The 6,808-nt window shown below is 34.2% G+C and overlaps 1 protein-coding gene across 1 annotated transcript in view; it reads left to right on the top strand.

Annotated features, from left to right (window-relative positions):
• Positions 1-5,734: 5,734 nt before the first annotated feature.
• LOC113817101 (uncharacterized) overlaps positions 5,735-6,808 on the top strand; it is a 10,828-nt gene continuing 9,754 nt past the window's right edge. The window contains exon 1 of the mRNA XM_027369104.2: positions 5,735-5,839. The gene's annotated coding sequence lies outside the window, so the exon portion shown is untranslated. The remainder of the gene's footprint in view (positions 5,840-6,808) is intronic.

Here is a 6,808-nt window from a genome sequence, read left to right as displayed (position 1 = left end):
CTCTCTCTCTCTCTCTCTCTCTCTTTTTTCTCTGCTTGTCTGTCTCTTTCTTTTTGTCTGCCCTTTTTCTCTTCTTTTTTTGTCTGTCCCCTTTTTCCCTTCTTTTTTCTCTTTTCCTTCTCTCTCTTTTCTCTCTCTTTCTGTCTGTTTGTTTGTCTAATTGTCTGTCTCTTTCTTTCTCTCCCTTCCTCCCTCCCTCCTCCCTTCCCCCTTTTTCCCCCTTTCCCTTTTCCCCCCCTCCCCCCCCCCTTTTCCTCCCCCCTCCCCCCCCCCCCTTTCCTTTCCCCCAAAAAGTGATCGAAAACAACATCACAATATTACTACAACTCTAATCACTATACATCTAATAACTATCCCCCGTAACTAGGCATTTAACTAGATCGTAATCACGAAGGAATGGGCATATCTGACAAAAAAAAAAGTAAAAAAAAAGGGTTTTTCCCCCTGAACACAGAAAAATTTTTGGGGATATTTGATATTGTATTGGCAACGATAGCCCTAGGATACGTTGCCTGGAGGACAGAGGGTGGTTTTGTCTTTTTTATCTCTCTTTTCCCTTTTTTCCCCTTTCCCTGTCCCCGTTTCTCTTCCCCTTTTTTGTGTTCTGCCCCGTTTTCCCCCTTTTTTTCCTTTTTTTCCCCTCTCTTTTTTTCTTTTTTTTCTCTTTTTCCCTTTTTCCCCTTTTCCTCTCTTTTCCCCCCCCCTCTTTCCCCTGTGTTTTCTTCTTCTTCTTTTTTTTTCCCCCCTCTCTCCCCTTTTCCCTTTTCCCCCTTCCCCCCCTTTTTCCCCCTTTTCCCCCCCTTTCCCCCTTTTTTCCCCCACCCTCTCCCTTCCCCCCTTTCCCTTTTTCCCCCCCTCACCCATCCCCCCGTCCCGTCTCCTTATCTTTTTTCCCCCCCCCCCTCCTCCAGCCCCCCTTTCTCCCTCCTTCCCGTCTTTCTCCCTCACCCTCTCGTAATTTCCCCTTTTTTTCCTACCCCCCCCCCTTTTCCCCTCCCCCTCCCCCCTCCCCCTCTTTTCCTCCCCCTCACCCCCTTATCCTTCCCCCTTTTCCCCTTTCCCCCATAATCCACGAACCGCAATCCATAAGCATATCGCCCGCTCTATTTCTTTTTTCTCTTTTCCTTCCCTCTTCCCTTCCCCCCCCCCCTTTTTCTCTCTTCTTTTTCCCCCCCTTTCCCTTTCCTTTTCCTTTTTCCCCCTTTTCCTTTCCCCCTCCCTTCCCCCTTCCCCCCTTTCCCCTTTTCCCCCCCTCCCTCCCCCCTTTTCTCTTTCCCCCCCTTCCCTCCTCCCCCCTTTTCCCCCCCCCCCCCTTCCCCTTTCCCCTCCCCCCTTTTCCCCCCCTCCCCCCCCCCCCCCCTTTTCCCCCTTTCCCCCCCCCCCTTTCCCCCTTTTTCCCCCCCTCCCCTTTTCCCCCCCCCTCCCCCCCCCCTTTTCCCTCCCCCTCCCTCCCCCCCCCTGAATTCCCGACCAACATTAGTCTTAACAACAGCTCCTACTAACATACATAATCCACGCCGCCCATTCCCCCAAAATTGTCCCCGTCTGGCCCCCACCGAGCCCTGGACCTTCGCTTTTGGGGGGAAATCCAAAATAAAACAGGGGTGCGAGAGATCGTGGAAGAGGAAGAGGAGATAAATTACAAGAAGAGGATGGGTAGGAGGAGGAACGCCAAAATTTTTTTTTTTTTTTTTTTTTTTTTTTTTTTTTTTTTTTTTTTTTTAGGGGGGAATTTTTGGTTTTTTTGGGGTTTTTTAAAAAGGGTTTTTTTTTTTTTTTTTTTTGGGAAAAAGGGGGTTTTTTTTTTTTTTTTTTTTGAAAGGGTTTTTTTTTTTGGGTTTTTTTGAGGGGTTTTTTTTTTTTTTCTTTTTTTCTTTTTTTTTAAAGAGAGGGAAGGGGAAATTTAAATTTTTTTTGGATTGGGGTTTTTTTTTAAAAAAATTTTTTTTTTGAAAAAGAAGAATTTTAAAATTTTTTAAAGGGGAGAAATGAAATTTTTTTTTTTAAAAATTTTTTAAAAGAAGAAAGAGGGGGGAAGTTAAAATTTTTTTTTGGGATTGAAAAATTTTTTTAAAAGTTTTTTTAATAGAAAAAAATTTTTAAAAAAAAATTGTTTTAAAAAATTTTTTTAAAATTAAAGGGAAAAGGGAAGTGGGGGGAGAAGGGGGGAAGGGGGGAAAAAGGGGAGGAGGTGGAGGGTTTTAAGAGATTAGGGATGGGAGGGGGAAAAAATAAGGGGATGAGGGGGGGGAGGTTTTTGGGGGACCAGGGGTGGAGGGAGTGGAGGGGAGGAGGGGGGGGGAAAGGAAAGTGGAAAAAAAGGGGAAAAGGGGGGGAGGAGGGGGGGGGGGAAAAGGGGAAGGGGGGGGAGGGGGGGGGAGGGGGGGGAGGGAGGGGGAAGAGGGGAAGGGAAGAGTGGAGGGGGGGGGGGAAGGGGGGGGAGTAAAAAGAAGAGGGAAAGGGGGAAGGTGGGGGAAAAGAGGTTTGGGGGGATTTTTGGTTGGATTTTGGGTTTAAACCCTTAGACTACCCATGATTTTCTGTGGGTTGGAACCAATCCGCCCATCCGTGGTGTTCAGACTGCGAAAAGAACTCTCAGAACTCTCGGTTTTGTCCAGTGGTAACGCGGCATTAAAACAAACCGCAGAAATTTCCCCCCCCCTTTTGGGGCTTTTTTATTTTTCGTAATTCTCAACTTTTCTAGAATTGGAGGAAATTTGGAATTAACGGTTTGGGTTTGGGGGTTTAATTATTTTATTTTTTTTTTTTTTATTTGGGGGGGAAAAAAAAGGGAAAAAGGGGGGAAAGAAGGGGAAAAGGGGAAAAAAAAGGGGGAAAAAGAAAAAAAGGGGGAAGAAGGAGAGAAGGGAGAGGGGGAGAGAGGGAAGAGAGAAAGAGAAGAGAAGAGAAGAGAAGAATGGGGGGGAAGAAGAGAAGAGAAGAGAAGGAGAAGAGAAGAGAAGAGAAGAGAGAGAGAGAGAGAAGAGAAAAGAGAGAGAGAGAGAGAGAGAGGGAGAGAAAGAGAGAGAGAGAGAGAGAGAGAGAGAGAGAGAGAGAAGGAGAGAGAGGAGGAGGGAAAAAGAAGGAGAAGAGAAGAAGGAGAAGAGAAAGAAGAAGAAGAAGAGAGAGAGAGAGAGAGGAGAAAGGGGAATAAAGGGGGAAAAGAAAAAAAAAAGGGGAAAAAGGGGAAAAAAAAAAAAAACAAAAAAGAAAAAAGAAAAAAAAAAAAAAAATATATATGTATATATATATATATATATATATATATATATATAGATATATAAATATATATATAAATATATATATAAATGAGAGAGAAAAAACAAACACAAAAGATAACAACAACTAATTTTCCATAAAAAAAAAAAAAAAAAGATTCCATTTCCCCCAATTTTTATTTTTTTCCCCCTTTTTTTTATTTTTTTTAATTATTTCATTTACAAAATTTACCTTTTTTTTTTTTTCAAACCCCCCTTTTTTTTTTTTTTTTTTTATTTATTCCCAAATTTTCCTTTTTTTTAAATTTTTTTTTATCACCCCCCCTTTTTTTTTTTAAATTTTTTTTTCTTTTTTTTTTTTTTACCTTTTTTAATTTTTAATTTTTTTTTTGTTTTTTTTTTTTTTTTACAAATTTTTTTTGTTTTTTTTTTTTTTTTTTTTTTTTTTTTTTAAAAATTTTTTTTAAAAAATTTTTTTAAATTTTTTTTGTTTGTTTTTTTTTTTTTTTTTTTTTTTGAATTGTTTATTTTTTTCATTTTTTTTTTATTTTTTTATTTTTTTGGGGGGGGTTTTTTTTTTTTTTTTTTTTATTTTTTTTTTTATTTATTTTTTTTTTTTATTTTTTTTTTTATTTTTTTTTTTATTTATTTTTTTTTTATTTTATTTTTTTTATTTTTTAATTTTTTAAATTTTTTTTATTTTAAATTTTTATTTTTTTTTTATTTTACCCAAATTTTTTTTTTATTTTTTTATTTTTTATTTTCAATCTTTTTTTTTTTTTTTACTTTTATTTATATTATTATTATTATTTTTGATGAGGGTTTTTTATGAGGTTTCTATTTTTTGAATGAGGGTTTTATGAAGTTTCTTTTTTTTTAGTTTCTATTCTTTGGGGGTATATGGGTTTATGTTTTTTAATGAGGGTTTTATGAGGTTTATTTTTTTGGGTATATCGGTTTATGTTTTTTAATGAGGGTTTTATGAGGTTTCTATTTTTTGGTATATGGGTTTATGTTTTTAATGAAGGTTTTATGAGGTTTCTTTTTTTTTGGTATATGGGTTTATATTTTTTTAATGAGGCGATTATGAGGTATATAGGATATTTTTATGTAAGGTTTTATTTTCTATGAGGCTATGAGGTGTGTATGATTTTTGATAAAAAGTTTGTTGTTTGGTATATGGGTTTATGTTTTTAATGAGGCAATAATGAGGTATATAGTTTTTTATATAGTATTTATTTTCTATGAGGCGATTATGAGGTGTGTATGATTTTATGATTGTTTAATAGAGGTTTCTGTTCTTTTTTAATGAGGCTTTTATGAGGTTTCTCTGATTTTATGATGTATTCATAAACTTTATGATATTGTGTGTCTATAAGGCACTTATAAGTTATATTTGTATAATATTTTTATGAGGACCGCTTTTATGAGGTTAAATGAGGTTTTGTGAGGACTTGAGGATGCAGGAAATTTTAAATGTCAGACTGATGTTTAAATAAAGAAATGTGTTCAAGATGTTTTTGCTTTCATCCCACAAGACATTTTTGAAAACGATAAATAGTTTTCATCATCATAGAAAACGAGGAACAATTCTTGTATTTAATAGTAATGTAAAACTATGATATTTCGTAATCAATAAGAAAAAAATGATCTTAAATGAGAATAATACATACATTCTTATTATTAATGATGATAATGATAATGACGATAACAATAATAATGATAAAAGTAGTAAAAATAACGATAAGGATCATAATGATAACAATGATAATGATAATGATTATAATGATAATGCTAATTGTAATTATGATAATGATAATAACAAAATGATAATTATAATGATAATGATAGATATGATAATCAAGTTGATACGTAAACTGACATACAGAAAACGGAAGACATGACAAAGAATGTAAACAAAATCAGTACTCAAATCACATACATCGCTTTGTTTATACATCATGTAAACAAAAATAGTATGCAAATAACTTACGATATCTCGCTTTGTTTATATTTCCGTCCATGGGAAAGAAATGTTTGGAAAACAAGACAATGAAAACGAATGGAAACTAGGGGGTAACTGCGCTAATTTTTTTCCGTTCTATTTTCATATTGTTTCTTTATTCATGATAATCATTATGATTGGTACAGCTGGTATTGCTTGCGTTGATTTTAGGGTTAAATGCCGCTACTGATAGTGATGATTAAAGTGAAATTAATGAGTGATACTGATAATTACAGTAATGACAAATGGTGAATATGATGCAATAAACAGAGGAATGAGAACCAAAAAACGCCGAGTGAATACCGCAAAGATAAAAAAGAATACATTTATTTCCCCCAAAAGTCATTTTGCTTACGAATTTTGTATCATCCTGTCGCATGAAAATAAAACTTGCCTTATCGCCAGCTGACATATATCCTTCGGCCCTCGGCGCAGGCATAAATCGCCTCTTTCGGAAGGGCGGATATGGGTTAGTATGGCGTGCGCAGTACACATTTTCGGGGAAGTCCCGGATGGACTCGACAGGATGGGCAGTTGGCACTCACGTTGGCAGTGAGACCAGAGGCACTGGAATGCCACCATCGTTGTGTTTTCAAGAGAGGTGACAAAAACGCAGGTTAGTGTGACACGGAATTATTATTTTTTAATGTTTGTGTTTTATTCTTGTGCGACAAATATGCTTCGTTAATTTTGAGAGATCTGGCAATTCTCTCTCTTTTATGTAAAGCTTTAAAAAAAATTAACACAACCTGTAAAATAAAAAATGAAAAAGCCATATTTCTTTAGTGAATGTTGATGAAAATTTAAGAAATCTTTATTTAAAAAAATAAGTTTAATGACATAGAAAATGTCATAAAATATTTCGAAAGCCGTGAGACACCACAGTAAATACTGATAAAAATTTTATGCAGCCAAGCGCGCACTTTTAAATATTGACATACTGAAAAAATATGAAAACCAGACGAGATTAGAAGAAAAAACAAATTGTGGTTGCTTGAGTTTTTAGAAGACTGATAAAGCGCAGTAATTAATTTCCTTGAGGAACGACATGAATATTTTTTATGCATATTGATAAATAAATAAAGTGAGAATATGCCAGTGGTACCAAGATGATAAAAAGAAATCATTATTTCTTTTATTATTGTTGTATTTGTTATTGTCATTAGTATCATTATCACTATTATTATGATTATTATTATTGTCATTATTATTGTTGATATTATTATTATTATCGTTATCATTATTATTATCATTACCATTATTATTATCATTATCGTATTATCATTATCATTATTTTCATTATTGCTGTTTCCATCATTATTATTATTAGTAGTAGTAGTAGTAGTTATTATTATTATTATTATTATTATTATTATTATCAATACCATTATCATTATTATCATTATGATTATTTTTACTGTTATTACTACTATTATTGTTATTAGTATTATCGTAACGTTTGTTATTATTATCATTATTGTTATTATTATCATTATTATTATCATTATTATTATTATCATTATCATTATCATTATCATTATCATTATCATTATCATTATCATTATCATTATCATTATCATTATCA

The sequence above is a fragment of the Penaeus vannamei genome, chromosome 24 (genome assembly GCF_042767895.1).
Source record: "Penaeus vannamei isolate JL-2024 chromosome 24, ASM4276789v1, whole genome shotgun sequence".
NCBI classification, from domain to species: Eukaryota; Metazoa; Arthropoda; class Malacostraca; order Decapoda; family Penaeidae; genus Penaeus; species Penaeus vannamei.
This window is presented reverse-complemented; position numbering and strand designations above follow the sequence as displayed.